Source organism: Carassius carassius, chromosome 37 (assembly GCF_963082965.1).
Source record: "Carassius carassius chromosome 37, fCarCar2.1, whole genome shotgun sequence".
NCBI classification, from domain to species: domain Eukaryota; kingdom Metazoa; phylum Chordata; class Actinopteri; order Cypriniformes; family Cyprinidae; genus Carassius; species Carassius carassius.
Genome location: NC_081791.1, coordinates 13520005 through 13540116, shown reverse-complemented (window position 1 = coordinate 13540116; position 20112 = coordinate 13520005). Strand labels below are relative to the sequence as shown.

The 20112-nt window shown below is 41.2% G+C and overlaps 2 protein-coding genes and 1 pseudogene across 2 annotated transcripts in view; 1 reads left to right on the top strand and 2 right to left on the bottom strand.

Annotated features, from left to right (window-relative positions):
* Positions 1-20112, top strand: part of LOC132118065 (N-fatty-acyl-amino acid synthase/hydrolase PM20D1.1-like) — a 324185-nt gene that overhangs the window by 52264 nt on the left and 251809 nt on the right. The gene's annotated exons all lie outside the window — the stretch shown is intronic.
* LOC132118055 (acidic mammalian chitinase-like) overlaps positions 1-20112 on the bottom strand; it is a 71577-nt gene that overhangs the window by 21251 nt on the left and 30214 nt on the right. The gene's annotated exons all lie outside the window — the stretch shown is intronic.
* Positions 1-20112, bottom strand: part of LOC132118058 (acidic mammalian chitinase-like) — a 30287-nt pseudogene that overhangs the window by 1201 nt on the left and 8974 nt on the right.

The following is a 20112-nucleotide window of genomic DNA, read 5'->3' as shown; positions in this document are numbered from 1 at the left end:
CGAGCTTCAGCTTTTAACATAACTGTAAAGACAGTAAATAATGTCCTTAGTTTTACCATCAGTTCAAGCCTGAAAAGGGGAACAGAGTCACATGACAGACACAGTGATGAAGCTTGTGTGTATTTGCAGTACACAAGCCACGATTTAGAAAGCTGACACCACTTTGATGTGTCTCTGTCTCTATCTCATGCATAGACACAAACATAACATTTTAGACTACTCTCCTAGGTTCACAAAACTGTGGTCCATAAAATGCGTTACACAAATACGAACATCTGGGTTGTGCTGTTCTTTTGTAAATAAATCTTAACCAGTGATTTCTAATTGCATCTACTCTACTTTCAGAAGGCTAAATAAAGTGCTTTTGCACAGAAACACACAGCGTCTCCCTGACATGGCTACATCAACACTACTGCAGTTCCTGAAACCACGCCTTATGCCTTTGCCTGTGTAACCCCTCTCTCCCGGGTCCTGACCACCACACCTCCTTCTCGTTCCGAATGGTCTCGAACCCGGGTCTCCAACATGAAGGCAGACGCATTAACAAGGAGGTTAAATGACTGCAGCCACTATAATGTCAGTCATTGGTGTGTCTCTTGAGATCAGGGGAGTGAGGTTCACCTGCACAGCACCTACTCGCTGACCTCCGTTTGAATCACCCCCGTAAGCCTCACTACCATCTGGGTCACGGCACTAATGTAACCCCTCTCCCCGGCGTGGGAGGCGGACGCACTAACAAGGAGGCTAACAGGAACACATGACCAGGTGTTCCTGTGGCTCAAGTGGTAGAGCATTGCGTTAGCAGCTTGAGGTTGTGGGTTTGATTCCCAGGGAACACATGTTAGGTAAAAAATGTTAGCCTGAATGCATTGTAAGTCACTTTGGATAAAAGCATCTGTTAAATGCATAAACGACTGCAGCCACTAGTGTCAGTCGCTAGTGCATCTCTTGAGATCAGGGTAGAAAGGGGTGTTAAATGCACAACACCTACTCACTGGGCTCTGTTACACATGAACATTTCAGTGGCATTACACAAATATTTCCACATCGTGACGTAGACATGTGGGGGTGTGTTTGAATGAGGCGTTTTAGCTTTTAGCCCAGTCTGGATCAGCTTCTCTTTTAGATAGAATAAATCCTTTAGTGGGAGACTTTGAGCTTTGTAACTCTGCAGTTCCCTTTCAGTCGGTCATGTTCTACGTTATGTCAGAAAGAGACTGACAAATGGGGATCTCGCCAGAGAGCCCAATCACCTTCGAATGGTAACAAAACGAGCCAATGTTGCACAGACTACCTTGGAGCTACCTTACGAGCTCTGCCCCGCAGTGCAGGTAAATAAAGAGCAGTGCGAGCAACTTGCACTCAAGCTTTCGCTTCGGAGCCGAGCACATCACTTGCTACTTTCACCGGAGTGTTTACAAGCGAGTCAGCTGGTGTTGGTGTGACGGCGCGATTCAGTGTTTTTTCTCTCACTAAAGAGTAAACGGGTTGAATTTGCGTCTTTTTAAATATGTCATTTCGCCCGTGTGTTTCTGGGTGCGGTCAATATATTGCTCCTCGGCCATGATCACTGAGTCACTTTTACTTACCCATTCCACTTTTGTGTTTAAAGAAGTGAGGGTCAAACTGATGATGATGATGCCAATATAAATGCTTTTCCTGCTAAAAAGCGGAGCAGCTGGAATGTGCAGAGGACAGATCGAATTTCAGTGCTTCTTCTCAACTGGTGGTTCGTGACCCAAAAAAAGACAGCAGGGAAAGATCATGTTAAGCACCGATAGTGTCCAGCACTTGCGTGCATGCCCTATCGGTCAGCCCTGTTTGGGACTAGGTGCCTCCATGTGTTGTGATTCCCCTTTCTGGACAATCCCACATGTGTATTTTCACAGTAAGTCTCTTCATATCATGTGTCTTTCCCTTGGCAAGCACCTTGTCAGCTCTGTCGTTGAAACTTCCACCAGTGATGCGCGGGTTGATCCAATATGAGCGGGTGCCTGTGGTCACCCGTGGTTACGAGTCATCCAAAAATATTTTTAAGGATATTCGGGTCGCGGTCGGTCGGGTCGTTTGAAACAAAGATGCCAATTAAATCTTTGTAATTTATATAGTACTAGACACAATTTTGAAATACATGCCTACACTTTATTGGCTGAATAACTGGCACGAAGATGACTCTGAAGGTAGAGATGGAGGCGGCAAGAGAAAAGGTGAAGACTGGCCCCCTAGTGGGCCGCGATGGTATTGTAGGTGGGCCGCCAATTACTAATAAAATAAATAATATATTTCATATATATAATTAAATAACAAAAAAATAAATATTAAACTGTAACTATGCTTCCACTATTGGAGCTTGCTGATTGGTTTAAGAATAAACCGCCAATTTATCTTAGATATTTTTTGCTGCATATGCTACAGAACAACAAATTCAAACATGCATAAATGCTGTCAACATGTTCCCTGACTGCTTGCTCCGCTGACTGTCTACCCGCTGCCGAGCTCTGCCTGGATCTGGTTTTCCCGTTTTGCTGAGCGGTGCCAGTCCGAGTTATTTTCTGTTCATTGCCAGTTCATTCTAGGGCTGTGCGATTAATAGAAATCGTCATAAAATAACGATTTGAGCCTGCGCGATTTCTAAATCGCTTTATAGCAAGATTTTCCGCGGCTCTGACCTCCCGCATTATGCTATCTGATCCAATCAGAATGCAGCGCCTACTGCGAGAACAGAACAGACTGGGCATATGCCTAACTCCAGGTTCACACACTGTCTGCGATGCGCCTTTTTTCCGAGCCCATGTTAACGGATCAGAGCGTTCACACTGCACGAGGTAAAAGGCTTTAAATAAAAACGTGAGAAAATTAATATCTAGCACATGAGCATAGAGAGAGTTGTGAGTGCACAGGACGCAGTTTAAGTGTGATGAGAAACGTTTTAAGTGCGCACACTCTCTCCGGGTGAGAGCAGCGTGTATCTGAGCAATCTCGTCTGGTTTTGTGACAGAGCAAAAGGAAATCTGCGTGCGAGCGGAGAGATTCGCTCTCGTGCATTATTTTAATGTGCTTTCGCGTTACAATAATGCACTCTCTCTGCTGCTTCTGCACCGCACACATAACTGTATATATTTATATTTTATTTATTTTTTGCCATAAGTCTATAAATGTTGTTACACCTTTAGTGATTATTTTGACTTATGTCTGTTCTAGAGACGTTACAACTTTTTGATAAAGCTCTAATTGGTTTTCTTTTGGAAATATGTTTCAAATTCATCCTGAATGCATTTATGACTGTAAAGCATATATGTGTGCGTCAAAATTGTGATTAAAATCGAAATATCAAAATTGATCAAAGAAATCGCGATGTTTTTTTCCCCATATCGCACAGCCCTAGTTCATTCAATAAATACAGTTAACAATCTAGCTTCTGAGTACTAAGTTATTAACCGTACAATAGCGGGGTCAGTTATTATTATTTATTTTTTTTGCAGTGGGCCGCGCAAACATTGGATGTGTGGGCCGCGAGTTGAAAAAGGTTGGGAACCACTGCTGTAGACTTTAGCCTATTTATGTAATTAAATTAATATAAAGGGGCAATTTGTCCACGAATGGCTTAAATGAACAACTACTAGTCGACTAGAAAAAAAATTAGTCGGAGGCAGCCCTTATTCCTCATATTTTCAAACCAGCAGGCCATTCTGGTTTGAGCGAGCAACCTCACGGAATGAGTGAGCGGAGCGGGATATTCAGAAATGCGCTCTCTGCCAGGGGCGGACTGGCCATCTGGAGCACCGGGACTTTTCCCAGTGGGCCGCTAGCCAATGTGGGCCGGCCCACCCGGTACACAAATATATATATATATATATATATATATATAATTATTTTTTTTTTTTTAATTGACGGAAATCATAATATTACATCTCTTTTCTACGCAAATGGATGAGTGAGTCGATCGCGCAGCCAACAAGCGCGTTTTCGTCTAATTTAGAGAGAGACAGATTCATCTGGTACAGCGAATTTCTCTGAGCAGCAGGCCACTGTATACGTTCACTTAAAACATAACCGACTGTGTTTACGAAAATACTTGAAGAGACAATTATTTTGAAATAATTGTGTGTGTATTTGTTCATTCAGAAGTTACGATACCCAAAAGATGAATTAATTCTTTGTACGCGCATTGTCTGAAATGCTGCTCAGAGCGCGTGCTTTGAACGAGTGCGCCCAAGCTTCGAACGCGCGCAAATTGTTTAAAAAAGTTGAATCAGCAAGATTTAGAAACAAGTGAAAACGATCAACTACGATAACATTTCACCCCTCCAAGCGAGTGAACAACGCGAATTTTAAATCGCTATTCACGATAGCCCGTCGGGAAGAGCAGTGATACATTTTGGAGCCCGACTGCAAAACACAATAGCCCCTGGACGTCGGGCTAGCGATTTTGCGAGCCCTGCACCTCAGATCTATCCAGTTTGTAAACCACTGGTTTCCACAATGTTTTCGTTAAACAAAATAAATGATTATTTTAAAAGATTTACTCAAGAGAATAATCTGTTCACGAATCGGATCATGAACTTATTGAACTTAATGAACATGAACTTAATCGGATCATGAACTTACCGCATATTCATGCATCTGTTAACTGAATGCAAAGTGTGAGTTCTAGGAGAATGTTTGTCTCGTGATGAACATGTATCGCTCACTAGGAGTCGCTAAATGAACAGCTGCAGCACGCAGGTTATCTTTTTTTTTTTTTTTTTTTTTTTCAATGGAGGATCAGTTGCCCTATTGGTTAAAATCCCCAAACAGTATACTTAAATTTCAAATAAATAAATTACATCAAAACAGGGGCGTTTGCGTTTTGATGTGGTGGGCTGCTGTGGGCCAGAAAGTCCAGGGCCACTTTTTGGTCCCAGTCCGCCCCTGCTCTCTGCTCACGAGCTCTGGGCTGGTTTTCCTGATAACGATTGATCTTAGTGTTTGAGAGCGTTCCCTACGAGTAATTTTACGATCGTTCGTTATTGTTTAACAGGCTTTAAGTGCTACTTAGGAGTCGCTCTCTGTTTGTCAAGTGCTGAAATGTCATCTTAGAATGGCTCGTAATAATAGGCCTAGTACGCAATCGTTTATTGACGTTAACCTAATGCTGTGTTCCAGACAGACAACGATATAATAACTATAATACAATGCAACATTATATTATATTATAGCATATTATACTTGACATAATCATATATAATGTACTTTATATACAGTAGGGAGAGAGAGAGAGAGAGAGAGACGTTATTGGTTTTCGTCTTTGACATACCCCCCCCCCAGTCTTTGAAGCATTTCATACATTTGTTATTTTATTAGTTTTTTATTATTATGTGTATTTCTGTTTTTTTTTCCTGCCCCTTTTAATTATTTCATTTATAAATGTATAAAAAAGAGGAAAAAAAAGAAAACGAGTCATAAAGTGTACAATAAAGCACAATCAAATCCTTATATTATGATCACATTGCACTTGAATCAGGTTAAAGGTGTAATCTGCTGATTGTCCTGCAGGTGACCACATAAATCTGTCTTCTTGCGATGCACTTAGGTCTTTACGATTACTCCAGCCCCCGTAGATCTATGATGATTTTCAAGTACTAATTAAGTTACGTTGCTTTTGGGAAACAGACCGTAATATTAAGATCAGTCGTACGATCGTTTTTTACGAATTTCTTAGGCTTACAAGCTTTTGGGAAACTCAGCCCTGATCGGAACAAACCCGAAACTCACTGTCTGCTGAACTTGCAGAAACATCAAAATAGACATAGCCAGACTAGACTATTTTAGTACTAATTATGAGCTTATTGACAATTTTTTTTATAATTCTTGACAAAATTAGAATATATTCAGGTTTTTTTTGCCTAGTTCCTACGTCTATGGCCCAAGCTGTGTCCCAAACCTAAGTGCATGGACTCCGAAGTGCGCATTTGAAGTGCGAATGCGTCACAGGAGTCCGACGAAGAGTGTCCCAAACTGAAGTGTGTGGACTCCGAAGTGCAGATGTGAAGTGCGATTGCGTCACAGCGTCGCGACGTAAGCTGTCCCAAAGTCAGAATGCGCACTTCGAAGGGCGTATTTGAAGTGTGAATGCGTCACCACGGTGCGACGAAGGCTGACGAATTTCAAAAGCGACTTCAAATACGCCCTTCAGTTCCCATGAAAATGAAGTGTACATCTATGGACACTTCGCACCCTACCATATCCCAGAATCACTTGCGTGCATATGACGACGTGGCAGAGTTCTGTGGAGGACTTCACATTAATATGTAAGTAAGCTATTGTATTTTCATTCACTCAAATACCTAGCGAAAGTGTTAAAAGACAGCCGCTATATAAGACAATGGTCTTTCTCTTCATTGTGTTTTTGAAGTGCTGTCATGCAAGAGATGTCTACAAATGTTTTAACCAAACTTTAGCACTTCAGTATTTTGTATGCATGGCCTGCTGTGTCATATTTTCTATTGTTAAGATTACAAACCTGTCTTTATATTTTTTATAAGTGTTTCCATTTTCCTTTTGTTTTATTACTATTCTGGAGTGAGTGAGCCTGCTGGGAAAGACTTAAAAATACAAAGTTAATTGTACTTTTTTTTTTTTTTGCTGTAATTCATTGTGCTGTTGTTGTTAACAGGCATGGTTTATTTGCTAAGTGTCCTGGGACAGGTGAGGGAGCGAGTGGAGCTGCTCAGGGAGGACATCAATCTCCAGAGAGAGAGAGAAGAGCGCAAGTTTTCTCTTCTTAAGAGAATGCATAACAACTACATTCTTCATTAACCAAGAGATAACAGTAAGAAAAAATTTGTATATTACAGTTTTTCAATATATATTTTTTAAATGTAATATTGTCAATGGAATAACCTAATTTCTCTAGTTTATTTTTGTGATGCAAGTTAAAAATGAAATGCATAAGTTGTATACATTTTTATTTTTTAGTGTGTAATTTATTCATAAACAAGCCTGAGTACTTTCTGTACATTTTGTATTTTTGTTTTTCATATTCACGTGTAAATAAAAGAGAAGTACTCATGTACGTTGTAATTTTTTTTTAATGCAGCTTATACATTTTTTCCACAAAACATTCTGTTATGTATTAATTTTTTTGTCTTGTAAATTTTTTTTTTTACACATTAAAACAAATTGTTCTATACATAACTGAAAGTACTTTTTACAACCATTTACTGCATAGCTTAGGTTTAACATCAGAAAAACAACATCAGTTTGAGCCCAGCGCTGCCTCCATGTGTTCTGGGGTCTTCAGGAGGTCCATCTCTTGGTGAATGGTCCTCAGCTACTCGGAGGATAATGGGGTGACAGTGGAAAGAGGCACATGTCAAACTCTCTGGAGAGCATCTTTATGATGTGCCACTGGCAAACAGATCAGAAACACCAGGGTCTGGATTGTGGCACCCATCACTGTTGGCGTTCACTTCTCAGAAGTTCCACTGTCAGGGCCTCGCTGCTCAGCACAAAACCTTTAAAACCTGTCCAGCGTTGGTACATTCAGCTCTATCCTTCAGTACAGGGGTCTGGTCTGATTTAGGGAAGGAAGGAAAGAGAAATTATTTAGAGCTATGACAACGTAATTAGTAAACAAAATATTGAGATACTTTAGTAAACTATAATAACTACTAATACCATATTGGGGAAAACTACTAGTAGGCATATTTAAAACCTTAGAAAGGCTAGAAAGGCTTAGCTAAAGGGACAGTTCACCCAAAAATAAAAATTCCAACCTGGAACAACTTAAGTGTGAGTAAATGCTTACAGAATTTTCATTTTTGGCTGAACTGTCCTTTAAGTAAAAGTATTATCTTGCATACTCTAATATACTTAAGGTATTGAGAGTAAAACTGTTGGGTAGTTTAATCTACAACAATACATCATGTTGTAAAAGACCATATCTTTGTAGTGCTGCTGTCCTGTGAGAAAGAAAAAAACGTAGTACTTTATATTTGTACGAGTATACTTTAAGAATGTACTTTCTTACAGTTTTAAAAATGAAAGTAACAACATTTCTTGTGAGAATATTAATACATTATTGTAACTATATGAAAGACTGCATCTGCAGGACTGGGACCGGTCAAACAGAGCACTGTCAGCGGTCACAGATGCCACTGAACATTAACCTGTACTATGCTAAAAATAAAAAAAATGATAATCAGTTTATTCCGTTTTATTTTCATGGTTAACTGCCTTAAAAAATCTGGGTTGCAAACCGGTCTACATATGATCACCTTGGTCAAGACCTTTGTAAGATATCAGTCAGCACTTTAACTGCTATGTGTGTGTTCGTGTATTTTGTAGTTTTTCATATGTATCATTACATTATTCAAGTAAGCTCCGAACCAGTACCTGCATTTAAAGTTGTAATCAAACAAAGGACGCAGCAAACCAGTGTAATTTACCTTGCCTCGGTCTTGGCAAAGCCTGAGGTACATCACATTCTCCACTTTGACGTAAAACTTAAAAACAAAAACATCTCGGATACATATGTAACCATGGTTCCCTAAATAGGGAACGAGATACTGTGGTGACGTCACCTGCTATGGAACACCCCTCGGTGTGACGAATGTCTGAAGCCCTATACCATCCCGCCAATCCTATTGGCCAAATAGTGCTTGGCACCGCCGTACGCATCGTATACCTGGGTGCCGCACGCCATTTCGCTCAGATTTCATGACTGAAGAAGAAGAATGCTATCAAGGTACGGCACGGCCAGGACCGCAGCATCTCGTTCCCTATTCAGGGAACCATGGTTACATACGTAACCGAGATGTTCCCTTTCATAGGTCACTTCGATGCTACGGTGACGTCACCTGCTATGGGAACGCTATACCATAACGCCTGACGTACCTGATAGCTGGGATCCAAGGAAGCATCTGCTCAAGCGGAGAGAACCCGGGAGCCAGGAGCCATCCTCACATCCAGACTGTAAGACTTGATAAAAGTGCTCGGTGACAGATATCATCCATAAAAGATCCACTGAGAAAAGCTCGAGAAGAAGCCACTGCTCTCGTGGAATGAGCTTTAACTCCTAAGGGCGAAGCGAGCCCGCGCGCCTCATAGGCTAAAGATATTGCCTCCACCAGCCAAAGTGACATGCGCTGTTTGTAACCGCATGGCCTTTATTCTTATGTCCAAAACAGACAAACAGCTGGTCAGACTCACGCCATGGGGCAGTACGATCCACATAAGTCTTTAAAGCTCTCACAGGGCAAAGACTTAGATCTCCAGACCCCACCTCAGCAGGGGATAAAGCCTCCAGGACCACCTGCTGAAAGCGAAAGGGATTAGATGCGACCTTAGGGACATAATTAGGCCTCGGTCGCAACAACACCTTCACAGCACCCGGTGCAAATTCCATGCATGAAGGTGTAACAGAGAGAGCCTGTAAATCCCCAACTCTCTTGAGGGAGGATAAAGCCATAAGAAGAATCGTCTTCAGAGTCAGGATTTTATCCGGGACAGTTTCCAAGGGCTCAAACGGATGCCCTGATAAACCGTGCAAACACAATGGATAAATCCCATGAAGGAACTCGCACGGGGCGGAAAGGCCTCAGCCGTCGCGCACCCTGTATGAACGAGAAACCAGTGGATGACAGCCCACCGAGGCACCATCTATATACTCGTGGTAAACTCATGGTGCCAGTCCCTGTGCTTGTGATAATAAATCCTGTCTGAGGGGAATCTCCCATGGAGAGCCCGCTAACAGACTGATCAGGTCCGCAAACCACAGCTGTGTGGGCCACCGCGGAGCCACCAGCAGCAGCTGTTCCACTCTGTCCAGCCGTATTCTGGATAATACCGCTGGAATCAAACGAATTGGGAAAAAAGCATACAAACTGGTCCTGGGCCAACTGTGAGCTAACGCATCCGAGCCCAAGGCGATGGGGGGCATAGGGAGAACCAAGCGGGCAATGCGTAGTCATATTCGACGCGAATAAATCCACTCTCGCTTCTCCGAAAAACTGCCATAAGAGATTCACCGTTTGGGGGTGTAATCTCCATTCCCCTTGCTCCAGAGTCTGTCTGGATAGCAAATCCGCTCCGAAGTTCAAACGTCCGGGGACATGAACAGCTCGGATCGGAAATCGGAAATTTGTTCTGAGACCAAAGAAGAACATGTCACGCCAGCCTGCACAGGGGGCGAGAGCATAATCCTCCCTGATGATTCAGGTATGACACAACCGCTGTGTTGTCTGATCTGAGCAGCACATGACGGCCGATCAGCAGATTCGAGAAATACTGGAGTGCCAACCTGTTTATGTGCCAACTGCGTTGCGCCGCTGTCCACACTCCGTGGGCTGAGCGCCCTTGACAAACAGCTCCCCAACCGGTCAAAGACGCATCCGTCGTGACGGTCTCTCGGAAAGCACAAATCCCCAGCCGAACCCCGGTTAGAAGAAATTCCGTTGACATCCATAATTTTAACGACATCACACACCTCCGTGTCACCGAAATCGTCCGATGCGGAAGACAACGGGGTGAAATATTTTGTCTTTTCGTCCACCACTGAAAAGGGCACATGTGAAGTAATCCCAGACGAATAACGGGGAATGCCGCTGCCATTAGACCTAAAAGTCTGAGGCACAATCTCACTGTCACTGTGCGACCCGCTTTGAAGCGCCGCACGCATGACGCAATCGACTGTGCACGCGGGAAAGAAAGCTTTGCTCTCATCGCGCGAGAGTCCAAGTCTATTTCCAGAAGGTTGTCCGTTGAGATGGGATTAAAACACTTTTCTGGAAATTCGTGCGTAAGCCCAGGCTGTTTAAATGATTCAGCACAAGATCCTGATGAGAGTGTGCTTGAGTCTGCGATTGCGCTAACACCAGCCAATCGTCTAAGTAGTTCAAAACACGAACGCCCTGGAGCCGCAACGGGGCCAGAGCTGCGTCCATGCATTTTGAGAAGGTACGGAGAGCCAGAGCTAAGCCAAAGGGAAGAACGCGGTATTGATATGCTTTGCCCTCTACACTTTGTGTCTCTTGATGATCTGAATATGAAAGTATGCATCCTTCAGATCGATGGTGACAAACCAGTCATTTGGTTGAATCTGAGACAAAATAGACTTTACCGTCAACATCTTGAATTTGCTCGGCCTGAGTGCAAGATTCAGACGGCGTAAATCCAGAATGGGTCGCAATCCGCCGCTTTTTTTTTTTTTTTGGGTACCACAAAATAACGGCTGTAAAACCCTGACTCCATCTGAGAGGGGTGTACTTCTTCTATAGCCCCTTTGCTCAGCAGAGCTGACATCTCCTGTCGCAACACCGCTATTTCCATCCGTTTCACCACCGTGGAAAGAATTCCCCGGAAAGGAGGCGGGCCTCTTCGAAACTGAATGGTGTATCCGTGACAAATTGCGTGTAACATCATAGGGAAATGTCGGGCAAGCGTTCCCACGCGGTCCGAAATAATACCAGCGGTCTCAGATTTTCCTGTCATACACGTTAAAATGTCGTGGCACGAAAAGCTTGTGGCGTTCGTGCACAGGGGAAGTGTATGCGTAAGAACCGTTGCGTCTCGTTGTGTATAATCCTGAAAAGTGTCCACGGCAGGAATTAGGCCAACAGATTGAACATCGGGCTCTGCCGCTAGCGAAAAAGCGGCGGCTGTGCGAGCTGTCATAAACGGGTCATCTGTGCAGGACCTTTGAATCGCCCCTCGAATTCTGAAAGCTGGATTGCACAGAGTGTCTGAGGGAACGTTTGGCATTACAGCTCGATCCAATGCTGCTCAAAGTGCTGTTTGCTGCGAGACAGTCAATGTTAGAGTGTGGGGACTACAGTGAGAGGGTTGGATGTGCATTAGTAGTCCAACAACACTCTGGGGGGGGGCGTAGTTTATCCACCACACGGGTAGCCACATAAATAGCTCACTGAGTTAGGGGAGGCGCGTTTCTCCTGTCCACTCGGAGGGAGAGAACCGCCGGTTGAACAAACATAGTTTGAAAAAGCAAATCTGCTGATAAACACGCTCGAGTGGGGGAGAGTGAGCAAATGGGAAAACTCCAGTGCATCACTGTATTCATAGTCAAGCCGCACATATCGCCCCTAACCAAAACCTCGTGCGGGGCCTCGGCGACCGCAGAAACGAAACGGTGGGGGTTAGACTTATAGGAATACACTCCAGAGCGCGGATTCCTCTTTTTTTTTTTTTTTTTTTTTTTTTTTTTTTTACTGTAGCCGTAGGCTATCATGGAGAGAACATGTAGAGAGGCTTCAAATGAACCTCTCATGAGTGCCTCCCCGTGATAAACCCATATATGGCTCTTACCTTTCGTTGACTCATCGCGTCCGCGAAGAGGAGTTAACACTGCTCGTAGAAACCGCTGGAGAACGCGAGATGATTCCTAGGGCACAGATGATTCGCTTCCCTGAAGGAATGAAATCTGAGCGAAATGGCGCGCGGCACCCAGGTATACGATGCGTACGCATGCGTAGGGCGGTGCCAAGCGCTATTTGGCCAATAGGATTGGCGGGATGGTATAGGGCTTCAGACATTCGTCACACCGAGGGGTGTTCCATAGCAGGTGACGTCACCGCAGCATCGAAGTGACCTATGAAAGGGAACTAGCAGTTCTGGCTCCACCTATCCTGACAGGATTGTCCTCTCTTCAGCTCTCCTCTCGCACCGTTGCTATGCGACAGAGCGCTAATCGGAAACACCTGGTGGAGGAATAAGGAAATCCTGCAAAGGCGGAGCATCTCACGCACTTCGGAGGGCCCTTCGCGCACTTTGGAGACCGGTCTTCGAAGTCCGTGGCATTCGAAGTGTGTACAATCAACTTTGGGACACAGCTCCAATGACACTACGATGAGCATATACTACTTTTAAAAAATGCGGGTCAGAAAGCGGGTCGGGTACAATATTTTCTTTTTCTTTTTTTGCAGTCCGAGTTGCGGGCCACCTCTGTTACCTCACTCCCCTGATCTCAAGAGACGCACTAGTGACTGATGCTATATGAACAAATTTCAATTCAAATCAATATTTTACATATATGTATTCATTTAAGGAGAGTAGCTGTGCTCCTTATAATTATTGTACAGTCAGTCATTATCACAAAATAAACTGTGACAGTTTAAGACACAGACTCGACTGTAGATTATCTATTATTTTTATCATCTTAAAAAAGTACTTAAAAAGGCAATCAATTATTATTAATTAATCAGTTATATATATTTATCAGATGTATGGAAGCTAATTTTTGCCACATAAGGAAAAAAAAATCTTGGATTTGTAATTCATAATTATGACATAATGGGATACAAAGTCATTATAAAATCATAATTGTGAATCTCAGTTTCTATAATTATAACTTAGTATCTGGTCATTTCGAATTCTTGTCTCATTAGTTTCTTTTATAGACTTTTCATGTCATAATTTTGATTTACCAAAGCATGATTTTTTTTCCCTTCTGTGACAATAATGCCCTTGATTAAGATATAAGATGTACCTCTATTAAGAAGTGTGCTGAGATGTCCAATGAGAGGGTATTTGCCCTGATCACAGAACTGTCCTGTAAAGTCATCAAGATCCAGAGCCCAGACGAAAGCTCCTCCAAACTTTTCCTCCTTTAGGTAGTTCACCTAAAGCAGAAAAGATGTAGTTATTTTGAGCATGAGAGCTGCATTACATTTCATGTATTTCCCAATCTTTATGATATATCCTTACCTTAGTCTCAAAGCTTTCCTTGTTGTCGAATCCCACCCATTCATGTCCTTTTGTTGCATAAGGAACTTTCTGATCATCAATCCATTCCACAGAGGTTCCTTGAAGAAAAGTACAGACCTGATGGGAAATTATCGGTTCATAAATCTTCTGATTTTATTCTGCCCAATCAAATAACAAGCTGTAATGTACAGTAAATGCATGTGTTCAGGTTGAAGGACCTCATAATAGGACCAGAATCCGGCCTCTCTGGTGTATTTTCCAGCTAGGGTGACCACCTGCTAATAAGCCCAAGGGGGGACAAGGGGTACGTTTCTGAGGGACAATGTGGGACACCCCATGGGCAGACTCACTGATAGTGGTTTACCCATTTCTAGCACATACCACCTTATATTAATAATGCCCTATTCCCCTAAACATGTGTAATTGCTGATGTATGCTCATGACAGAATTGACAGATGCACTTCCACTTACAATTTACTTTAGCTATTTTATTAATTTTTCATTACAATTTATTCACTTTAAATAAATTATAATATAAAATTATAGAATTAAAATGAATTGTAGTTGCTCAACACCACAGGAAAAGTAAAAAAAAAAAGTCTGACATCACAACTCAAGGGAAGGGAATTCACTCATTCACTAATCCCTATATAGTGTATGGCATTGAGTTCACTATATTAGGAAGGAGTGAATAAATAAATAAGTGAACGGATTCGGACAGTGACGTATAACCTACACTGCGCGTGAGACTTGGAGCTGTTGCAAAAACATTGCCATGTGTACTTTTATATTACATCTACCTAATTTTAGAAAATAATACTAATAGCAATAATACTCAAAATTACTTTATATTGCAGTTATACATACCTCCCGCGTCAGCTTTGTGGTTTCATCGATAGTATATAGTAATAATAGCCTAATAATAATAATTATTATATATATATATATATATATATATATATATATATATATATATATATATATATATTGTAATGCTTTTATGTTCATAATCATTCATTGCTATTAAAATACAGGGGCGCCCCCAAGGGGCCACCACTGAATAAACTCTGGCCACCCCTGTGGCCACCCCTAGGATGATTTTCAGTGTGTAACCTACTATAAATTGAAATGCAGAATGTAAATTCGTAATAGTTTAAGAAGTGGGGGAAAAAATAAATAAAAATGCAGCACATGCTGCAGCCACCAAAAAAGATCGCAGATTGGCAGCACCGGAGTAGTCCTCCCCCCGTCGCCCTCCCCCGTCCAAACAAATCACAGAGTGTGCACACACGTCTAGATGGTCTAGACTGGTTCGCATTCGCATTTGTAGTGCGTTCTTTCACTGGAAATTTAGAATTATCACATTTTTCAAGATATGGGGCAGAAAATTTATAGATCTATATAGTTTATATAATTTCATATAGTTATTATCACACGAAGAGTTACATTTTTCTCTAAAACCCTTACGAAAAATAACCATGGTTTTATCATAGTAAAACTGTAGTAAACCATGGTTTTTTGGCGTGTTGACTACCATTTGTAGAACCACAGATTTACTACAAATACCATGGTTAAACCATGGTTAATATAGCAAAACCATGGTTAATTTGTGGTTACCATGGTTTAACTATAGTAACCATGGTTTTTTGGTTTTATTTGTAGTAAAACCATGGTTAATTTTCGTAAGGGAAGTCAGCATAATTACAAGAGTGAAATTGCTTTTATACAACAGTTCAAACAAAAATCATTCCAAACACAGCCACTGTTTTGCGTCTCTGAGCAACATGACAGTGATTCGTTCCTGAATAAATCAACCGTTTAAATTATTCGGTTCAATCGCAATGACTCACTTATTAACAGTGACTCACTGCAACCTACTGCTGGTTTTAATTTCATATTTACGGTACCTTCTTATTTTTTAAATAATTTCAAACATCAGTTTTCAATGTTTTATTTTTAAAATATCAGAACATTATTTATTAATTTATAACTGCAGGCTAAAGTTACCATGTCCCACAGAGCTGCATTAAACAGTGTGTAAAAATATCTCGATGGCACTTCAGATGCAGCTTCTGTTTTCTCTGCATTGCAAAGATCATTTTTGTTGATACTGATTGCATTTGCTTGGTAACAGCCCAAATGCAAGTATTTGACCTAAAAGATGGTGCACACTTCTAGAAAAAATGGCGTAAATGTAAAAATAAAAAATTCAGGAGTCATCTGTCAGCACAATTAGAAATAAGATATCAGTACAATTAAAGTGACATTATTGTCTATTTATCGTTATCGATAAAATCCCAGAAATACCAGGGATACCATGTTTTTGTCAGTATTGGAAACCCTTGATTATTTTCTCTTTATTTTGGTGTGCCACCCCAAGATTTACTGTGGCCTCATCTGGCCACCCCTGTTAAAATTTTCTGGGGGCGCCACTGTTAAAATAACGTACTGAGAACAAAAATAAACACACATAAACGTTCATAATTATGTATTTATTACTTTTAGTATCTTGACACTTGCTCAAGCAGCGTTTTGAGCTCAGATAAGATGGTTGTTGAGCGTCCACAGGCGACTGTTTTTACATCGGAATACACTACCTGTTATTAACGGAAAAATGTAAATTATCCACCAAATTATCATTTTTGTAAGTTAACAACGATGCCACCTCAGTAAATTAGTCAAATAGTAAACTGAGTTATTGCCTACATGACATATTTTAATATAAATAATGTAGGAAAAACGTTAAAACAGAAAAAATAAAGATGTAAACTTCATCTCTCATTCAAACTCGCTCGCTCCCGCTCTCGCAGTAGCGTGCTGAACTGTCAAGTAATGTTCGTTTGGCTGCCTGGGGCTCGAGGATATAGAGCCATCAACCTTTTTTGAGCAAGCATTAATTTTGCGTGACACAGTCTCAATTTGCGGGACGCATGAATTGGGCTTCAAACGCTGTGCGCGCACGCGCTACGCGGGACGGGTGGTCACCCTATTTCCAGCTGATCCAGGACCATTAGCTGAAGTTCCAGCTCCACTGGGTCCAGAAAGTCAAGACAGACGAAATGTTCTTCCATATGTAGCAAAGCCCATCCTCAGCTTCTCCACAGGAGCGCCCTGATCTCTCCAGTATCTCATTGCAAAATCCTGCATTGTCATGACAAATCACTTATTTCCTGTTGCATGTTTCCAGCTTCTTGTTATTTGCAGTGACTCACAGTCTCATTAACAATCATTTAAATGTTACGCATGAAGTTAAGAATACAGTAGGATATATGGCCGTCTTACAGTATTATAGTAGATGTTGTCTCCTAAATATCCAGAGCCAGCGTACAGAGGACTGTTGTGCCCGGTGACATTTTCCCATGAGCCGTGGAAGTCATAGGTCATCACATTAATGAAGTCCAAATACCTGCATTACCAGAAGTTCAGAGTCATCAGCTCAGACTCAAGACATAGAAGCAAATAATGAGGCAGAATGTGTGGGACTACATATTCATTTGATTCATATTAATTCATTTAAAATTTCTTTAGAAGACATACTTGGCAATTTCTGCAATTTCATAACCAGCATCAATGGTTCCTTTCTGAGCAGCCACTAGAGCAGTGAGCATGAGTCTGGGACGTTCAGTGGCAGCACTCTCTGCCTCGCAAGCTTCCAAGAGCTCCTGTAATAGTCACATGTTTGCAGTGGATTACGGTCTGTTTTTTATTCAAAATAAATAAATAAATAAAATTTTAAAAATGTAAAATATTACAAATTACATTATTTTTAGGTCACTTGTCAAAAGATAAAAAAGACGGTCAGATATTCTTCTTCCTCTGAAGTTTTAGAAAAATGCAAATAGAAGTGTTTTCACCTTTGGACATCGGTTCATGTTTGCTCATTCTTTCCATGATTATCTTTCCTTGTTGTCTTTTACTTAAACATTAATCTATGCTATTATCTCATCATGTAAACAGCACAATTAGATTTTAAAGAAATGTGTAAAAAAAAATATCTGTAAATACTGCAGTACCTTACAGAGCAGAGTGAACCTCTGCTTGTCTTCTGGAGGACTTCCACGGGAACCCGGATACTCCCAGTTCAGATCCAGACCATCAAAGCCATGTTTCCTCAGAAATGTGATGGAGGACTGAATAAACGTCTGCCTGTTTGCTGATGTGGACACCATGATGCTAAACCTGATGAGAAGTACCATGAAGATGAAATAAACAGTTATGTTTAACACACATCCTTCAAAATTCACTGTTTTAAGCAGGATTCTTACTGTTCTGAGCCAAAGTTCCATCCTCCGACAGCCTTCAATCCGGGATTTCTGTCAAGTTAAATATTTGTATCATTAATGGCTGTAATGCTGTCTAACAAATTATCACTCTTGAAAACGTACTCGGTTACTAACGTAACCTCGGTTCTCTCTAGAAGAGGGAACGAGTACTGCGTCTTAGCTAAGACGCTACGCAGGGGCGTCACTAGGCCCTTTTTAGGGGGGCTTCAGCCCCCCTAAACTTCTGCCCAGCCCCCCTAAAAATATTTGATTAACACATTTTTGATCGCTTCAGTCCCCTTTAAAAAAACTCATTTGAAACGGCAGCAAGCTGCGTCAAGTTTCGGCTCCTCCCCTTATCTGAGTCTGCTTGGATTTAGCGCATTTTTCAATCTTCAGTGGCGCCGAGCAGAGCGAACATCAGAGAGCACAAGGTGTGTGTCGTGTGTGCGTGCATTTATTGATAGATTGCTAATGCTATGATATTACATCTGCATCGGTGCAGTTCTTTGTCATAAATGCATTGCAGTTTACATAATGTAATGTTACTGGAGCATTGGGAGCAACACAGGACGGTTCGGTTTCTCATCCAATACCAATACGTTTCGCTGCGTTCACCTTCAGCCCTTGTGTGATAGTTGTTTTTTATTCCTACAAAAATGAAGTGATTAACACCCATGAAAACATACTTTAGATTCAGAAAACGATCATGATTTATTTTCATTTACTTTTTAAAATTACAGACATATTATAATGTATTTTTGACATTACATTATGCAGCCATGCACAGAAATGATTAAAGACACACAACATTGTCTGAAAGCACTAGATGGCCCAGAGAGAGAATGTGGAGTTATTTTGTTTTGTATTATTAAATATAGTTTTGTATTAAGTAATAATGAATCAGGAGGAGTGTCATGATACATAAATTAGAGTAAGCGTAGAGTAAAGGGATTTTTGATTTTCTTGATTTATACTAGATTTGTACTTGATTTATAGAAGTGGCAAATTGATAATTCATGTTGTTATTTTTAATAAATAGAAATAAATATAGAACAGATTAATCATATTGCCAATAGACAATTACATTAATACATGGTTTGTCTATATTCTTAATGAATATTAGCTGGTTAGTTAAAATACTTAAAATGACATCAATTTTCATGGGGTGACTTTATGAATATCCAACCGTATTGTTGATTATAAAGGCTAAAAAGCTAAAAAACTAAAATAATTTATATTTCATTGTAGATGGATATACGAAATTTTTTCTTGTCGTGCGGGAGTAGGTCTGCAAATGAGCAACAGTCAGGTGAGAACAGAACGTAGACAGCCTCTCACACACAATACCACTGTGTTCCCAAGATTCATTTCAGTCATTGAACCCTGACATCGTTTTAATTGTCTGCCAATTTCCCTGTACATTTTATAAGAAAAAGCAGTGGTATCGTCAAAGGAAAAAATTCCTATCTGAGGTTTGTATGTGAGCATAAAAATGCAAACAGTAAAATGTTGTGTTTGTACTGGAAACATGTGTGCGTGTGTTTGTACAGTGAATGACTCAGGAGGTCTTCATTGTAAAAATAAATAAATAATCGACATTCCCTATTTTCTAGTGGTCACATCCAATAATTATTTTTTTATTACAGTGTTGTATATGGCTCAGTCAGTACTCCTACTCCCATATATGAAATACAGGGAATACAATGGAATAGTGGATTGCAGTAAGGTTAGTAGCATACCACCCTACCCTAATAGTCAAATAATATTTTTTTAATCATACCCTTATTGGGGGCTGAGCCCCCCTAAAATCAAAATCCTAGAATCGCCCCTGACGCTACGGGAAAAGTCTCTTTTCACGAAACACTGAAGCAAAAAATTATCCTTAATTTTGAATTATTGTAAAGCGCATTTGCAACAGCACACAGCCATAGGCGAGATGGCTCCCTCGCTCATTGGCTGCTCTGCGGCACCTGCACAAGCCTATCGAGCGTAGGCTGATGCAACATCAGACCAATGAGTGCGCTCGCGCCCTCCATGCCACTTCCCGCCAAAACGGGTGTGGCCTAGCCCTATAAAGGGAGCTCGAAAAGGTTGACTCACCGGATTTCATCGCCGAAGTGAACCAGAGTGAATCGTACGCACGGCA